This window comes from Meriones unguiculatus, chromosome 12 (genome assembly GCF_030254825.1).
Source record: "Meriones unguiculatus strain TT.TT164.6M chromosome 12, Bangor_MerUng_6.1, whole genome shotgun sequence".
Classification (NCBI taxonomy): domain Eukaryota; kingdom Metazoa; phylum Chordata; class Mammalia; order Rodentia; family Muridae; genus Meriones; species Meriones unguiculatus.
Window position 1 is genome coordinate 24714242 of NC_083360.1, and position 16904 is coordinate 24731145.

A 16904-nucleotide genomic window follows, 5' to 3' on the forward strand; every position below is an offset into this window, starting at 1 on the left:
TTAAAAATAACCCAACCAAGATTTTTAACATTCATTAATGTAAAGTTTAATATGTTTTAATTGAAATAGAATTATACAACTTTTCCTTTCTTTTTCCTCCCCCTAAACACTCACAACTCCCCCACACCTCTCATAAGTCCTTCAACTTTCAAGTTGATGATCTTTTCTTTATTATCGTTGCATACATATTTATGTACATTTATATATGTATATTTAAATGTATGTAAATAGAATCTCCAGACTGTGTGTGTTTGTGTGTTTGTGTGTATGCAGTGAGCTTTATTGATGGTATTCAAAAGAGTAGTATTTCCTGATACTCTGGGGTTCTGGGATGGAAACTGTGAGGGAGATACTCAGTCAGGGGCTGAGTTGGGACAGGAACACCTTAGCAGCCAAGAGCCTCTGTCTTGCTCTCTTGTCCTTGCTGGCGTGGGTGAAGCAGGGCTTCTTACTGCTTAGAGGCCATGTAGGCCATGAAGTCCACAAACCTGTTGTAGCCAAATTCATTGTCATACAAAGAAATGAGCTTTACAAAGTTGTCATTGATGGCAATGCCAGCCGCAGCATCAAAGGTGGAAGAATGGGAGTCACTGTTGAAGTTGCAGAAGACAAAGTGGTCCTCAGTGTAGTCCAGGATGTCCTTTAGTGTACCCTCGGATGCCTGCTTCACCACCTTCTTGATGTCATCATACTTGGCAGGGTTCTCCAGTTGGCATGCCAGATCCACAACAGACAGTTGGGGGTAGGAACAGGAAGGCCATGCCAGTGAGCTTCCTGATCAGCTCTGGGATGACCTTGCCCACACCGTTGGCAGCATCAGTGGATGCAGGATAATGTTCTGGGCAGCCCCACAGCCATCACGCCAGAGCTTTCGAGAGGGGTCATCCACAGTCTTCTGCGTAGCAGTGATGGCATGAACTGTGGTCATGAGTCCTTCCACAATACCAAAGTTGTCATGGATGACCTTGGCCAGGAAGACTAAGCAGTAGATGGTGCAGGAAGCATTGTTGACAGTTTTGAATGACTTGTCGTACTTCTCATGGTTCATGCTCATCACAAACATGAGGGCATCAGTAGAAGGGGCAGATCTGATAACCCTTTTGGTCCCACCCTTCAAGTGGGCCCCAGCCTTCTCCATAGTGCTGAAGGCACCAGTAGACTCCACAACATACTCAGCACCAGCATCGTCCCATTTGATGTTAGCAGGATCTTGCTCCTGGAAAATGGTGATGGACTTGTCATTGATGACAAGCTTTCCATTCTCAGCCTTGACTGTGTCATTGAACTTGCCATGGGTAGAGTTGTACTGGAACATATAGATCATGTAGTTGAAGTCGATGAAGGGAAGGGGTCATTGATGGCAACAATCTCCATTTTGCCATCGATGCAAGCACCCCTGGCAACCAGGTGTCTAATACGGCCAAATCTGTTCAGTCTGACCTTCACCACTTTGTCTAAGACAAAAGCTGGCATTGTACCAAAATATGCGGCTGTCTCTGGAACAGGGAGGAGGAGAGATCCCTGAGTTGGTGGTCTATGTATGGTTTCAGGGCTCACTACTCAGCACTGGATGACCAATAGTGGGACTCATTCCTGGGAGAGACTAATTTTCCTTATCCCAGCAGTCACTAGTTGCCTGTGGCTTTTGTCCGTGGGTAGAAACCTACAATTTTTTTCCTTTTCCATATTAATATGCTGTTGATACTGACATTGTTCTGGTCTTTATGCGTTCCTATCTAAGAGTTTCACAGCAGACTGCCTGCTATTCTGGCTATTACAATCATTCTGCTTCCTCTTCTGCAATAGTCTTTGAGTCATATATGTAAGAGCTGTGATGTAGATGTATCTATTGGGGCTCAGCTCTCACAATTTGTTGATACCTGTGGTGTATCCAGTCATTACCTTCTGTGGTTAAAATTTGTTTACTGAAAAGTACCATTTTCTACATTTTTGAAAATGTATTTTTACTTAATTTATTTTCACATTTATTCATTTGAGAGGGACATGTATCATAGTCCACCTGTGGAAGTGAAAGGACAACTTATGGGAATTGACCCTTTCCTTCTTCTGCATGGGTTCTAAGACTCCAACTCAGGTTGTCAGACTTGGCAGCAGGTGCCCTTTACCCATCAAAGCAGCTTTCTGGGCTAAGCGTTTATTATTATTATTATTATTATATAGAGTTATATGAAGTCACAACCCAAATGTTGGTTAACCTATGTGTCCATTTTGTTGACTTAGAAATGCTAAATTAGCAAGTGAAGTGCTACTGTCTGTGTTTATGAGGGTGTGTATGGGAAAACTGTCAGTCCACTCAGTACAGGTGTAAATATTCATCCTGCACTCTCCTGAAGGCTGAAAGAGACAAGAAGAATATCAGTGGAAAGTAAATGTTCTCCTTTTACGAGACAGGATGTTCCTCTTCTCTGCTCTCCGACGTGGACTTCCTAGTTCTTAGATCTTCAGACACTGCATTTACACTAACACCTGTTTTACTTCCCTTTATATCTCAGAGATCAGACTACACTGCATCACCTCATGACTTTCTTGATGCCTTGGTTTTCAGAGAGCATACTGTGAGTCTTCTGAATCTCCATCAGTCTGTGAACTTATCCTCTAAATATGAATATTTGGATATATGAGTATTTCCATATTATATATATATATATATATATATTCCATATACATTATACAGATTTCTTGGGACAACTCTAATTCATAGCAATATGCATGAAATTGTGAATACAAAAATCCCTAATACAATGTCATCACATCTAATCCAGAAAGAAGTATATAGAAAGAATGATCTGTTATTACCAGGTTCATCTTATACCAGAAGTGTAAGGTTGATTCAGTCCTTGACTTGTAGCATAATTCACGACGTTAATATACTGAAGTCACAACCATGATGGTCACATCATAACTACATCACAAATTTCAATGTTCATTTACATTATGGGGAGGAGGTCCCCCCATCAGTGGACTTGGAAAGGGGCACGGTGGAGATGAGAGAGGGAGGGAGGGGTTGGGAGGGAATGAGGGATCAGGAAATGGCTGGGATACAGAGTTAATAAAATGTAACTGATAAGAAAAAATAAAATTTAAAAAAATAAAATAAAATCAGGTATATTAATAAACTCAAATTGAATTAAAAAAATACTGTAAATTAAAATAAATGTTATTCTGAGTAAGGATACAAACATCACGCTTTTTATAAAGACTGAATTCTTTTCCCCTAATGGTGAAATAAAACAAAATGCATGCTCTCCCAGCTTCTACCTTATATTATATTGACATTCCTACAATAACAATAAATGAAGAAAAGATACACGAACCACAAAATAATTAATGCATGTACCTTTCATTGCAGACAACACAATTATATATACAAAAAGTCCCATAGAACCTAAAAAACTACTGAAAGGAATAATACTTTTAACAAATTCATAAGCTACAAGATCAAAGTAAAAAAAAGAATCAATTATATGTCGTGACACTAGTGACAATAAAAGGAAATTAAGATTTATAAACATTGTTACGTCTCCTCAAAAATTTTAGATATGATTAGGTAAAAAACTGTCAAAACATGTGCCAGTGTTATATGCTGAGATGTTCACATTAAGATATAAATAGATGTAAAGTAATAGAGAAACATACTGTGGTCATGAGTTCAAATTCTCAATATTTTTCGCTTTAATCAAAATAATCTAAAATTCCCACATAACAGCATAACATAACAAAATCTTGAAAATTAAGTTGTAGGAAAAATAATGTAAAAGTTTCATAGAAGAATGACAAAAAAAAAAGCCTAAATGATATTAGAAAAAAACAGAGCTGAAGGCTGTTCACCATCTTTGATTCCAAGACTAATTGTGAAAAAGCGGCGTTCAAAGATAAAGATACATGGTGACAGTTATAGCAGAAGGAGACAGCAAATGTAAGGTGACAAGCCCTCCAAGGCAGCTGACCACCTCAGTCATCTGGGTGACGACTTTACAATAAAATTTCATGTAAACTAACATTTTAATTACATACAATTTTCAGGCGTCATGATATTTTTTCATCAAAAATATATAAAAAATATTCTTTAATCATGGATTTTGTAAAAAGGTGAGAGGCCAGATTTCGCTACATTTTGGCTTTAGAGATAGACACATGGTCTATTATGAACAAAAATAAGGCAATCCAGGGGGAAATAACAGTCTTTTAATAATTATTGACTCTGTTGTTCTCTCAAAAACATCTGGGTCCAGGGGGGCCTGCATATACTGATGAGTCAACCAAGGACCACACATGGAGTGGACCTAGACACCCTGCTCAGATGTAACCCGTGGGCAGATTAGTCTTCATGGGGATTTCCTAGTAATGGGAGGAGGGACAGTCACTGGCAATAACTTTGTTGCCTGATCTTTAATCAACTCCCCCTGGTGAGGTGGCCTTAAAAGACTACAGAGAAAGAGGATCCAGACAATCCTGATGAGAACCTGATATACTAGGGTCAGATACTAGGGGAGAAGGACTTCCCCTATCAGTGGACTAGGGGAGGGACATGGGGTGGGGAAGAAGGAGGGTGAGTGTGACCAGGAGAAGATGAAGGAAGGGGCCCACAGTGGGGATACAATGTGAATAAATTATAAATAATAATAATAATAATAATGAATAATAATTATTGATGGACAATTAATTGTACAAAAAGAGGACAAACAAGTCTTCAACGCTTCATGTCATATTATAAAAAATGAAAATTATAGAATGCAAAGTTGAAGCTAAATCTCTGTAATTCTAGTCTGTGAAATAAATTTTTATAAATGAAATAAATAATCAATGGCAAGTGCTAGGAAAAAAAAACTGTCTAACTTCAGTTCTCATTCAAGGGTGGTTAAAAAAAATAGTAAACTACCTTGGGAAAAAAAGTTGTTTCAATACTTACAATAGACTGAGGAATTCTAATTATCAGTGTTGGTCTGGGTTAAATGAAAATATATGTTCAAATAAAAACAAAAACCTGTGTGGTTGTTAATCCTTGTTGGATGACTGACTGTATCCAGAATCAACTAAAAGGCAAAACTTGGGCACTCCTGTAAGGGATTTCTTGATGAGATGATTTAAAGTGTGATGACACCCATAGTGTGGGTGGCATTTTCCAGTGGCAGCCCAAATAAAAGGAGACAGAAGGAGGAACACTTGCTTTTGTATGCTTGCCTTCACTCCAACTGGCTGGCAAGTTCATTTACACAGTCACTGCCTCATAACAGAGCACAGCTTGTGTGAGCTTCCAGTGAGGACTGAAGACCATAGGCTTTCATGCTTTCAGCACCAGCTTGGGACAGTGGAGACACTGAGCCTTGTGAACTCGCAGCTGTCGGATTCTAGACTTTTCTGGTATGAAAACAGCCAGTATTGGATTGCTCAAACCGTATTCTGTAACTGAGTCTAACAAATTCCTTTTGCATATATTCATCCTGCTAGTCTGTTCTTCTAGGTTACCTAGAATAATGCAACCTTGAAATCTGTATGTTAGCTTTTATTATAAATGTTCCAAACCTGAATCCACCAACATTCTGATCATAGGCAAAGTGATGGCATGACTATGTCTAATTCATGCAATTGGATACCACTTAAAAAATCTACAAAATAAAAATAAAACGAAAAATATTAACCATAGTATCCTACTAGAATGGAGGTTCAAAGGGTTGCAATGCTCTATGATACTCTCCTGGAGAGTAAAAAAAAAAAAAAAAAAGAACATCCTTTTCATGTTTGGCTATGGGGTCCTGTTGACTTTATTAACCAAGTTGAAATATTTTACTCTCATAGTATCTGGAAACATTGGTGTAGAGGTAACATTTATTCCTACAGGATCTGGTTCCCTTGCAAATTCTATCAATATCTATCTGATTTGAAGGGACGAAAGAAAGCATGAGAGAAATGTGCTCTTTAATTTTAAGGATAGTCTCAAGTTGAGAGGCTGGAAGGATCAGAAAGAACTGGTAACAGAAAGAAGAATTGCTCCCAGGCACACCAGGAGAGCCAGAGCAGGGACAGTGAAGACCATTGGGCAGAAATGGAAAGGTTAGTTTGGATATGTTAGTGTAACAATCAGTTCAAATGAAAATGAAGAGCAAACAAAATACCTCAGAGTTTTATGAAAACAAGCAGTAAATGAGGGCGAGAGATGGAATGAAAATGTATCCTGTTTTCATGATGACTGTACAGGATTATAGGTTGATGTGAAAATATTTCCTCAGAAGAACAGCAGCAATAACATAGTATCTGGAAGATGAGTGAACCCACAAGAACTTCAAAAAGATCTATGCCAGAGGTCATGCCTCAGATATCTCATTTCCACAGTAAAGTTGGCTCCTGCTAAAGGGATCCTGTGTGACTTGGCACAGTATTTCATCCAAGAGGATTCCAGGGTAGAAGGAAGTGAGGTGAAACCCAGAGTATTGGGGGTCAGAAGACTTCCATTTCAGATCTGAAAAACAACCGAGATGTTCATAGTCAAGCCTAACTTCAAAGTTAAATTTAAACACCTAATACAGAAGAGGTAAATTTAGAGGAAGATATGAAGGTTGGCTTAAAGAAATAATCAGAGGTTTTACCCCCAGACATTTAGAGTCATGCCATAAAACTTTACATCTCTTAATGAGGACCGGTGAGGAATGAATGAATGAATGAATAAATGAATGAATGAATGATTCCCACCTGGCCAACATCCCTACTATAGCCTAGACCACAATACTACCTAAAGCCTTACTTTCCCAAGGACAGCTAGGAATCAAGAGCACCCAGTCCTGGCCTTTTAAGGTCAAGTAAGAAGTGGGTAACAGGATTGTAGTTGGCAGCAGTTACAAATCATATCTGTTCACTTGGTTCTACTTATTTTTTGTGGTTAGATATACTATGTGAAAGGTGCAATTAGAATGACTTTGACTGTGATTAAGTCTTTGCTAGTGTGCTGGGATAGAATGACAAGCACACAATCTGAGAAGCCATCATGTTAATACCCCTGGAGCCCAAGAGGAAACCATTGTTATATGATATTATTATTCTATATGAATGCAGCTATTTTTCTCCCTTTTATGAAAATCTCATTGAAATAATGGAACATATTGGTAAGAACTGTGATTAAATAAGCCAAAGTTTGTTCTAAGTCTAAATTTCTTCAGGAATAACATCTAGAATTTTAAATTTTATTGTAGGTTGTAAAGAATGCTCAAAATGAGATGCTTGTGTCTTCATTTTTACAAACTTAGACTTGAGACCCATAGAGATGAGCTATGTGATTAAAAGCATGCAGCTACAACAATCAGTAGAGGTGCTCCCTCCTGAAGCAGATGGGAACAAATACAGAGACTTACAGCCACACATCAAATCCCTCAGGAAATCTTGTGAAACAGGAGGAAGAAAGAGAATAAGAGCCAGAGGGGATGGAGGACACCAAGAAAACATGTCTGGTGAACCAACATAATCAGAGCTTACAGAGATTGAATCAGTATGCATAGGAACCACACAGGTCTGGACCAGGTCCTCTACATATGTGTTATGACTCCCAGGTTAGTGTTTTTATGGAGTCCCTGAGTTTGCAATCAAGAGTCTCTGTTTTGTGACTTTTAGGGGTTCTTCTTCTTCTGTTTGTTCTGTATAATTCTGATCTGTTAGTTTTAATTTTATCTTATGGTGTTTTATTTTGGTTTATTATTATCCCTTAGAAACCTGTTTTTTGCTTGTTTGTTTGTTTGTTTTAATGAGAGACATAAAAGGAGTGGATCCCTATTGGAGGGAAAATGAGGAGTAGAGGGAGGTGAAGCAGCAATCAGGGTATATTGTATGAGAAAAAATATCACCTATTTTCAAAAAGGGAAAGGCAGCCAATAAGAGAAAGAGAAAAGTAGACAAGCCAGGGGAAAGAGCCTTTGCTCAATGGAGCTGACTGGAGTTAACTTAGTGACTTCTGTGGGAATATTAAATAAGTTTTGTACCAAGAAAAAAAAAACCCACACAGCTGCTGCCTTGTCAGGCCAATGTGGGAGAGGATGCACTTAGTCCTGCTGTGACTTGAGGTGCCTGGGTGGGTTGGTATCCCTTGGAAGCATCCTCGTCTCTGAGAGAAAGGAGAGGATGGAATGGGAGAGTGGGTCCTGACACCAGCACTGGGAGGAGAAGAGTGAGAGGGCTTGTATCGGGCTGTAAAAAGATTAAATTAATAATAAATAAAATAATCAACAGGATTTCAAGAATCCTCCTCCTAAAGAATGTAAATAAATGAAGATAAAGGAATTACAACGGCTCTATCTGCCCTATCTTTATCTCTTCACATTTTGTAGGCAGGATAAATTTGGGGTCAAAGTTTTTGTGGGTGGGTTCTAGTTCCCCTCCCTCTACCAAGAGACTAGTCAAGTTAGAAGGTGTCCTCTTCAGTCTCTATGGCCTCTGTTACCAGGAGTCTCCACTTAAATCCCTCTCATATCCTCCCAGGAGCTTACCCTGATTTAGGTCTCCAGCTTGTCACAGAGATACTCCCACGCTTAGTTTCTCAGAAATATCCAACCAATTCCTGACCCAACCAAAGACTCACCCTATGGGAGAGTGCTAACCCCGGACACTATGAACAATACTCTGCTAAGCTTGCACAGAGGACCCTGTCAATGTTGTCCTCTGAGAGACTACCCAGCAGCACCTCAAAACAGACACTGAGACTCATAGCCAAACATTGGGAGATGCATAGTATTGTGGAAAAGTGGGAGGAAAGAGAAACGGACGTAGAGGTAACAGGAGCTTCACAAGATCACCAACAAAGCCAACTAAGGGCCCAGAAGGGCTTGCTGAGACTGAAGATCAAGCAAGGACCAAACATGAACTGGACCTAGCCCCTGACAAGATGTAGCAAATAGGAAGCTTAGGATACATATGAGTCCTCTAGTAAGGGAAGAGGGGGCTATATTGGTCAGGGACTCACTTATTAGCTTTTTGATCACTTCCTCCTGGTGGGACTGCCTTGCCAGGATAATAGGGAAAGAGGATATGCTCAGTCTTGACACAACTTAATGAGCTTGGAAAAATGGAGCTCTCCTTTTTCTGAGGAATAAGTGATACGGGAAGGGAGGGGAGGATAATACCAGGATGGCGCTACAGCCACGATGTAAAGTGAATAAAAATAAATTAATTAGAAAAGTAACTACAACTGGAATGGAAAACTTTATTTTTGATGTTATGATGTCTGACATATTTTTAAAAGTTTTTTTTTTGTTTTTGTTTTTGTTAAGACAAACACACCCAGCTATGCTCAAGCTGAAGAGAAATCCATTCATCTGATTCCCAGTCTAATGATGATTCTGTGGTGCCAGTGTGCTGTTTGAATGGATAATTACAATGTTCTTGTCAGGTGTGAGCAGAAAATCTGCATCCCCAAGTCTCTCCTTGTGAGATTCTGATGGGGTCCAGTGGTACTTTGTAGTCTGCTTCAAACTTCTTGACATCCCTAAAGATTTTTGTCATCTGATAGATTCACTCAGATGTGTGTTGTGACTTAGCAGGGTCATTCAGGAGAGTCTTAAGAGTACCTAATGCAACTCAAGTCTGCCTGAGAGGTCCCCAGGAAACTGGAGAATAGAATGAGTACAGCTTTGAAGCTAAAAACCATAGCTCAATGTCGTATAAACGCCCTTCAGTGAGTTAAGTCATCTCTATGAAGCTTAATTTATTAGTACATTTCATGTTGCTATGTTCCTGATGGTGGGTACTTTATACAGAAAGGACATTTGGCCCATGTTTTCAAGGTTAAATTATGTGGCACTTGTTTCAGCTTGCTCTGGTGAGAGTCTCTTTTGATGTCTCACATGAGACAAAGAGGGGGAGAGAAAAGCATAGAACAGTTGAGGTGGCCAGATCAACCTTTCTTAAAAATTCCCGTGTTAAAAAGTAACTCAGTTTTCCACAATTACCCGATTCACTTTTGAAGTTACCACCTCTGTTGACTTTAACCAGTTCCTCCCGAGACCCCACCACATAATGATCCCTCTTTATCTCATCTGTGCTTCACTGGGACAAAGATCTCAGCACAGGGACTACTGGGAGGCATGTGTAGACCACATTCAAATCACCGCACGGGCACTGGGATTTCTAATTCTTAAGAGCTTACGCTACTCTACAGAACTGCAATGAAAATCAGAATGCAGCCTAAGCATACAATGCCATTCATGATAATTAAAAACAAAGCTTTAAAAGTTAAAGTTTGAAAAAAATTGGGGACAAAAAATATCACAATTGAAAGTCACAAAGATAAAACAATACTGAAGAGCAAATGAGCTTGGGACTCATCTCTAGGATATTTTGATTTAAAATTCTATTTAATTTGGCACAAAATTATGCATCCATTGACAATATTCTGAAATAACTCACATTAAGAGTTATTAAAGATAGTTTATGGCTTTTCCTCCAAAAACATACTCACATAAAAACTGCAGGATGTTTATTTCAAGAGACCTAAATGGAAACTTCTGGAATTCAAAATAAACCCAAGTTAGTGACACCAAAAATTAATCCCACTGTGTTTCTGTCTATAAAGGAGAATGTGAAAATGTATTCTAAAGATGACAGTTACTCTGTGGGGAAATGAGGCCCTCTGTGAGGGACAGAATAGATGAGCAATATGGGACCTGTCCTTGTTACAGAGAACTCATGCCACCCCAGCCGAAGCATGTTATTTCTCTTTGCCCCAAAGCCAGCATAGGTCATTGTAACTTAGAGATGCAGCTTTGTTGGAGGCATTATGTCACATCTCTGCAGAGACTTCTTTCATGCTAAAGACACTCTGGCTTTGCAAGTTGAGATGATGACATCTGATAATGAATGATTCAAGGTAGACAAGTAGCCCAGAACTGGTCCTGGCAGGCAGATATCTGCCACCAACACCCCAAACCCCATGAAGAGCCTTTGTAAAGGAAAACAGGCAATAACCATATTGCTGCTTGGTCAGTTCCGCACAATGGGTGCCAGTCAATTTTTCCTGCTGGCATCCTCATACAGGCCGAGAGGTGGTTAACATAGCTGGGTTATGTTTGAGGGTGGTACTCATCCATTTATGGAAGGAATAGCAGCCTATGTTTGCAGTCTGACTCCTATTGCTGCACAAACAAGGCTCTGCTTATCTCCTCAGTTGGATTCCCTTAGAGAGACTACAGTATGTCATTCCCTTTACTTATTTCTAAGCCTAGATTTTCTGCAAAGTCTCAGCCTGCACAGGATATCTCAGTAGAAGTGACTGTGAAGAGTTGAAGAAGCACCCCACTCCACTCCAAACACACAACTCCAAACTTCTTCAAATGATTGTAATGGGAAATAGAGTCAGTGCAACTAAAGAGTCATAGTGGACTCATACATGAAGCATTGACAGTGTCCTGATGAAAAGAAAATGTAAGCCGAGACAGAGAGCACCATCGAAGATGGAGACCGATAAGCCAGGGAGCACCAGAGTAGTAGCTAACTACAGTAAACTAGAGCAGAGCAAAGACTCTTCTTTCTTTTCCCTCACTATGATCAAAATCTAATGATGTCTTATTCTAGATCAACAAATCTATTTTGTTTAAGCCACATAGCATCTGGAATTGTGTTACGGCAACCTTAAGGTACTCTCACAATGACTCTGGTTTCTCAAAGGATGATTTCCTAACCCTTGCAAGTATTTAAAACTCTTGCAAGTAACATGTGTTTCCAGGACATCAGACAAATTAGGGCTCAAAGTTTAGAAGTCAGTGATATTTCTAGAAGTCTGAAAGGGCTATTTTGGAGTCTCTGCTTAGAAGTTTAGAATCACAGTCATGAACATGGTCCTCCACTGGCTAAATAATTTAGTAATGCCACTCTTTTTTGTTATGGTTTGTCTAGCTTGGATCTCTTTTTCCTTTTTTAATTTATTTTTAAATTTTTATTAATTCCAGTTTATTCTCTTTGTATCCCAGCTGTAGCCCCCTTCCCCATCCCTTCCCAATCCCACCTTCCCTCCCTCTTCTTCTCCTATGCCCCTCCACCAGGCCAATGAAAAGGTAGGTCCTCCCCACTTCCATCTGACCCTAGTCTATCAAGTCTCATCAGGATTAGCTTCTTTGTCTTCCCGTGTGGACTGGTAAGGCTGCTCCCCCGTCAGGTGGAGGTGATCAAAGAGCAGAACAGGGACCATCTCTGATATGAACTCATGGGATCTCTTTTTCTTTTCTTGCTATTTAAGTAAGATGTGGCAAAGAGAAATTCTTAGTTTGAGCAGTTCTGTGCCCTTCAGTATCCAAAACCTGGGTCTGTGTTGGAGGACTCAGTTTTGTTCTTTCAAGCTCTGAGATCTGAGGGCATATAGCTCTGGTCCATAGAAGCCAGAGACTTAGGGCTTCAGATAACTGGATGAGAGACTCGCTGCTTTGGGATTTAACCACCAGTGACTCCAGCACTCCAGAGTTATTGTAATACTCACAACTAAGATCAGGCATTAACAGCAGTAGGCAGTGGCTGCCAGTGTTACATCTACTGGTTAGACCTTGAGTTCCATCAGCTCTTGGTGCTAGTGTCTAAGAAACCTTGGTTCTTGACAATGTCTAAGTTTATATAGCTTCTAAGGCTGGAATGTAATTCCTGTTTTTGTTTGCTTGATTTTGTTTGTTTTTAAGATACTGTCTGTGTAGTTCTTGCTATCCTGGAATTCACTATGTAGACCAGGATAATATTGAACTCAGAGAGATCTAACAACCTGTAGATCTCAAATGCTAAGATTAAAAGCATGTCCTACTCTGTCCAGCTATTTTTCAGTTCCTAAAAGTTGTTAGGATTGTAGTTCTTGTGCTCAAAGCATCCAAGTCTTGGCAGGTACGGTTTAACATCTTTATAGAACTGTGATCAGCATATCCATATTTCAACTTCTCTATTCTTCCACCATCCCTCACTGTCTCTGCTACTTGAATTCTCATTGGTCTTGTGCCCAGACACTCTCTGGAACTCTTTAGCTGGTGTCTTCCAACTGATGCTGATATAACTGCAAGTGCTCCTAAAGTTTCCAGGCTGCAAGTTGCTGCTGCTTTCACAACTGCCATTTAACAGCTGAAGCTTCCATTTGCGTCTCTCTTTGTCTCCAGCTCAGTTGATTCTTCTGACAGATAACTTCTTAAATAAGCAAGAAAATATCATTCAGAAGAAAACTTTCATTGGGTCTAATTCTGCAATGCAAGGGGCAATCAAGCAGGGAGTGGCCTGTCAGATTTGAAAAGTGAGTAAACCATCTTACTTAAATAGCAAGGAAGAGGTAGCGGCAATGTTCTATGTACCAATAATTACAGAACCATTCATGAAGATGAAAAGTTATAATCTCTACCCAACCCAAGACTTCTGCTAGGACATCAGGAAAAGCACTCCCTCTTTGGCTTGATTGTACATAGTTACAGATTTCTTTAGTGTTCACCCACATTGGTCTTGCTTAAAGCAATGACTTTCTAGGCTGGCAGAAGCTGTCTGGAGTAATTATCACTGGAGCATGTCTTTAGTAGTAGTTATATTGATTCTTTACAGCTGTTGAGGTATCCTAAACATGACTAAAGTGTCTATAACAAATGGACTTCCATGACAGTAGTGTCACCAGTTTCTGCTAAAGAGCCTGTTTGGTGACAGTTCTATGCTCATGGCAAGTAAACATAAGAGGACAGGCCTGTTAAATTCCCTGATCTTGACAGGTTTAATCAATCATTTCCAGACATAATTAAAGGGGTTATCAACAACAGAGCTTTAGCCAAAGCTCAACACTAACATTTATAATAGCACTTAATAGCACTCACTAGTATTTAATACACCTTAAAACTCCTGCCCTTGTGTCCTGGAGAAAGGGTTGAAACCTCTGAACAAAGAGGACAGTATCAACAACCCAGGAAGCTTGTGAAGATTCATGCTGCCCAGGAAAGGTTAATTTTTATACAGAAGCAAGAGGCATTATGTTGTCCCATTGCTAGCATTATATGGATAACTGTTTCCCCTGAAGATTCATTGGATGGTGGTCATCAGATAATCTTGCTAACTTTTTCCCAGCAGGGCACATACATTAACCCATTTTAAAATGGGTTACTAGCATACATATTTCCTATAACAGACCATGTCTTTTGTTAGTGTTATTTTAGTCATTTATGAAATATGTTTACATTTAGACATATAACAAACAGTAAGTTAATGAATGAATATAAGTATATAACACAGTGTTGAGACAGGGGAACTTTCCAGGAAGAAATTCTCCTTTTTCTCTCTGGGGTCAGTTGGGGCAGGTTTTAAGTTGTTTATTTCTGATGCTGTCACATGGTCTAATGAAAAAAAAGAAGTATGGAGACAGGTGTATAAGAAGAGGGGAAATGTATGGAACAGACCAACCACAGTTGAGGCTGACAGTTTTCTGCTTACACGAGGAAAGAGCCTCCATGTATCACTTACAAAACAGTCTTTTACTGGGCCGACACTTATTTAAACATCACTTCAGTGTGTGAGGTAGGCCAGGAAGATTGTTTTCTCACTTACAGTAGAAAAGGAAAGACAGATGAATTTTACTAGAAATATTATATAATCAAATAAGAGTCAGAGCCCGCTCAAGCTTACCATCTTCTTAGGTAGACAATACCTTGGATTTTATGTTATTGATCTTTAAAATAAGGGCTTAGACTTTAGAATGAATGCCTTCAACCACTAGATAGAGAAATATATAGATGATTATGTGTGTGTGATAGATATAGGTAGGTAGATAGATAGATGATAGAAAATCAGTGACAAATGATAGGTAGACAAATGAGAGATTAATGAATGGATGAATAAATAGGTCATACACTACTAGATGGCAGGTGATTGGCACAGTTATTTCATAGAAGGATAGATAGATAATAGAGAGATGACATATATAAATATATAAGTGATAGATGGGTAGATAGGTAGACAGACAATCAGTGACAGATAACGGGTATATACATGATAGACAGATGACAAATGAATAAATACATGGCCAAATAAGTGATAAATCAGCAGATGGTAGATGATCCACATCATTCATTCATAGGATAGATATATAATAGATAGATATAGATAGGTAGATAGACAGACAGATAGATAAACCAGAAGGAAGGAAGGCAGATAGATAGACAGACAGATAGATGATAGATAGATAGATAGATAGATAGATAGATAGATAGATAGATAGATAGATAGATGAATAGATGGGTGACATGTAGTTATTACATTTGGGCTATGTGTATTAATTTTCCCTGGAGCACATACCTCTACAAAATATTAATCTAAAAGTAACCTTTTTGAGAAGTGTATGAAACTTTTAGTTGAGGATCAAATTTTAAAGGAAATAATAGTTACTTATATAAAATCCCAGTCATTGCCTTATTTCTCATCATCATTAACTTGTTAATTTATCTCCCTCAATCTCAGTGCTCTTGTCTGCAAAAGTGGAAATATGATTATGGGCTTTAATTCATATCTCACAGTGATCAGCCCTGAAAGCCTGTAGCACAGATAATAGTATGTTCTAATGTCAACCCTGAGGGTTTTAATTGCATCAAGGCAAGTCACCTTTTCAGAAGGCACCAAGTTAAAGGTGAACGTTATTGTGTTGGACAGTCTTAAAACTCAGTTTTCTTTTCTTTTCCGTGGATATTAAATATACCCTTGGGCCTTAAATTAACTTGCTTCAAATAAACTTGTGACAAAAAAAAAAGACGAGTTAACACAAAAAGCAGATTCAGCTGAGTCCACAACTCATCTCTGTCTCACTTGTCAGACTTGGTCAAGGACTTTCTCAGAGACTTGGAGAAATGGGTTGGGAGTGTCACCTGTAGCATACTTTCCATTTTTAAATTCTGTCTTTCTCCCTTTTTCATTATCATTGTGACTAATGTCATCATTACTGTGTCATTATACACCAGCAAGGTTAATGGGTTGGCACAGATCAAACACATGTATTATGCAAGGCCTCATGTCGAGAAATTCAAAACACCTTGTTTGGAAGTGAGGAGACTGTGGGGAAGCTTACTGGTCATGACTCCACACATTGGACTCACCATTTCCTGTCTCAGGTCCCATGGCCCAACCCTGAATGAAGCTGAATCTGAAATGTAATACTTCCTTCTCTGTTCCAGGTGTTCTGGAGTATTTGACTCAGCTTCCTGTCCTAGCCTTGTCCCAGTAGGTCAATAAGTTAAGTGACTTCTACAGGAGAAAGGAGTCAGTGTCCTTGAAGGACAGAGGCCATTCAAGGAATTGAAAGGTGGAAACAATGCTTTCTCTTGGCTCCAAAAGGCCTTCTAGGAATTCCCAGAATTAACTTACAATGTTCAAATTTGACCAGTGAATAAGTGTGTCTTCCTGAAATACAGTGTTATGAAAAGACAAACAGCTGGCAAACTCCTGCTTGTAGCTCTTAGCTGACACTCACAGGGTTTTATATTCATTGTATCCAAATTAGACTATATTCACATTGGCTTTGCTCCTTCTCCACTCCACCTCCATGTGTTCTTGTTTCGTTTTGTAAGTGTTGAAGGGTGAACATATTAATAAACCAAGAGATAGCAGGCCTTGCTCAGAGGCCACCACTGAGAAGAGATTTTCCCAGCTCAGGCTGATCACTTCTTCCCTCACCCTTTTCACAGAATTCTTTTTCTTTATTTTGAAGTTACTATGGTTTTTATAGACAGTGGCAGCAGGCTCCCTAATCTTTTCTTGCTTTTAGTTTCAGCCTACTCCAATTTATCCCCCACACTGTAGCCAGAGGTAGCTTTTAAATTGTAAATTTGACAAAGTAATTTGCTGCCTAAAACCTGTCAGTGTCTATCAGTTCCTTCAAGACAGCATTCAAAAATCCTCAAGGAGCCTTTCACATCGCCTGGTAA

At 39.2% G+C, this 16904-nt stretch overlaps 1 pseudogene; it reads right to left on the minus strand.

The window, feature by feature from the left end:
• Positions 1–448: 448 nt before the first annotated feature.
• Positions 449–1443, minus strand: LOC110542249 (glyceraldehyde-3-phosphate dehydrogenase-like; annotated as a pseudogene).
• Positions 1444–16904: the final 15461 nt, after the last annotated feature.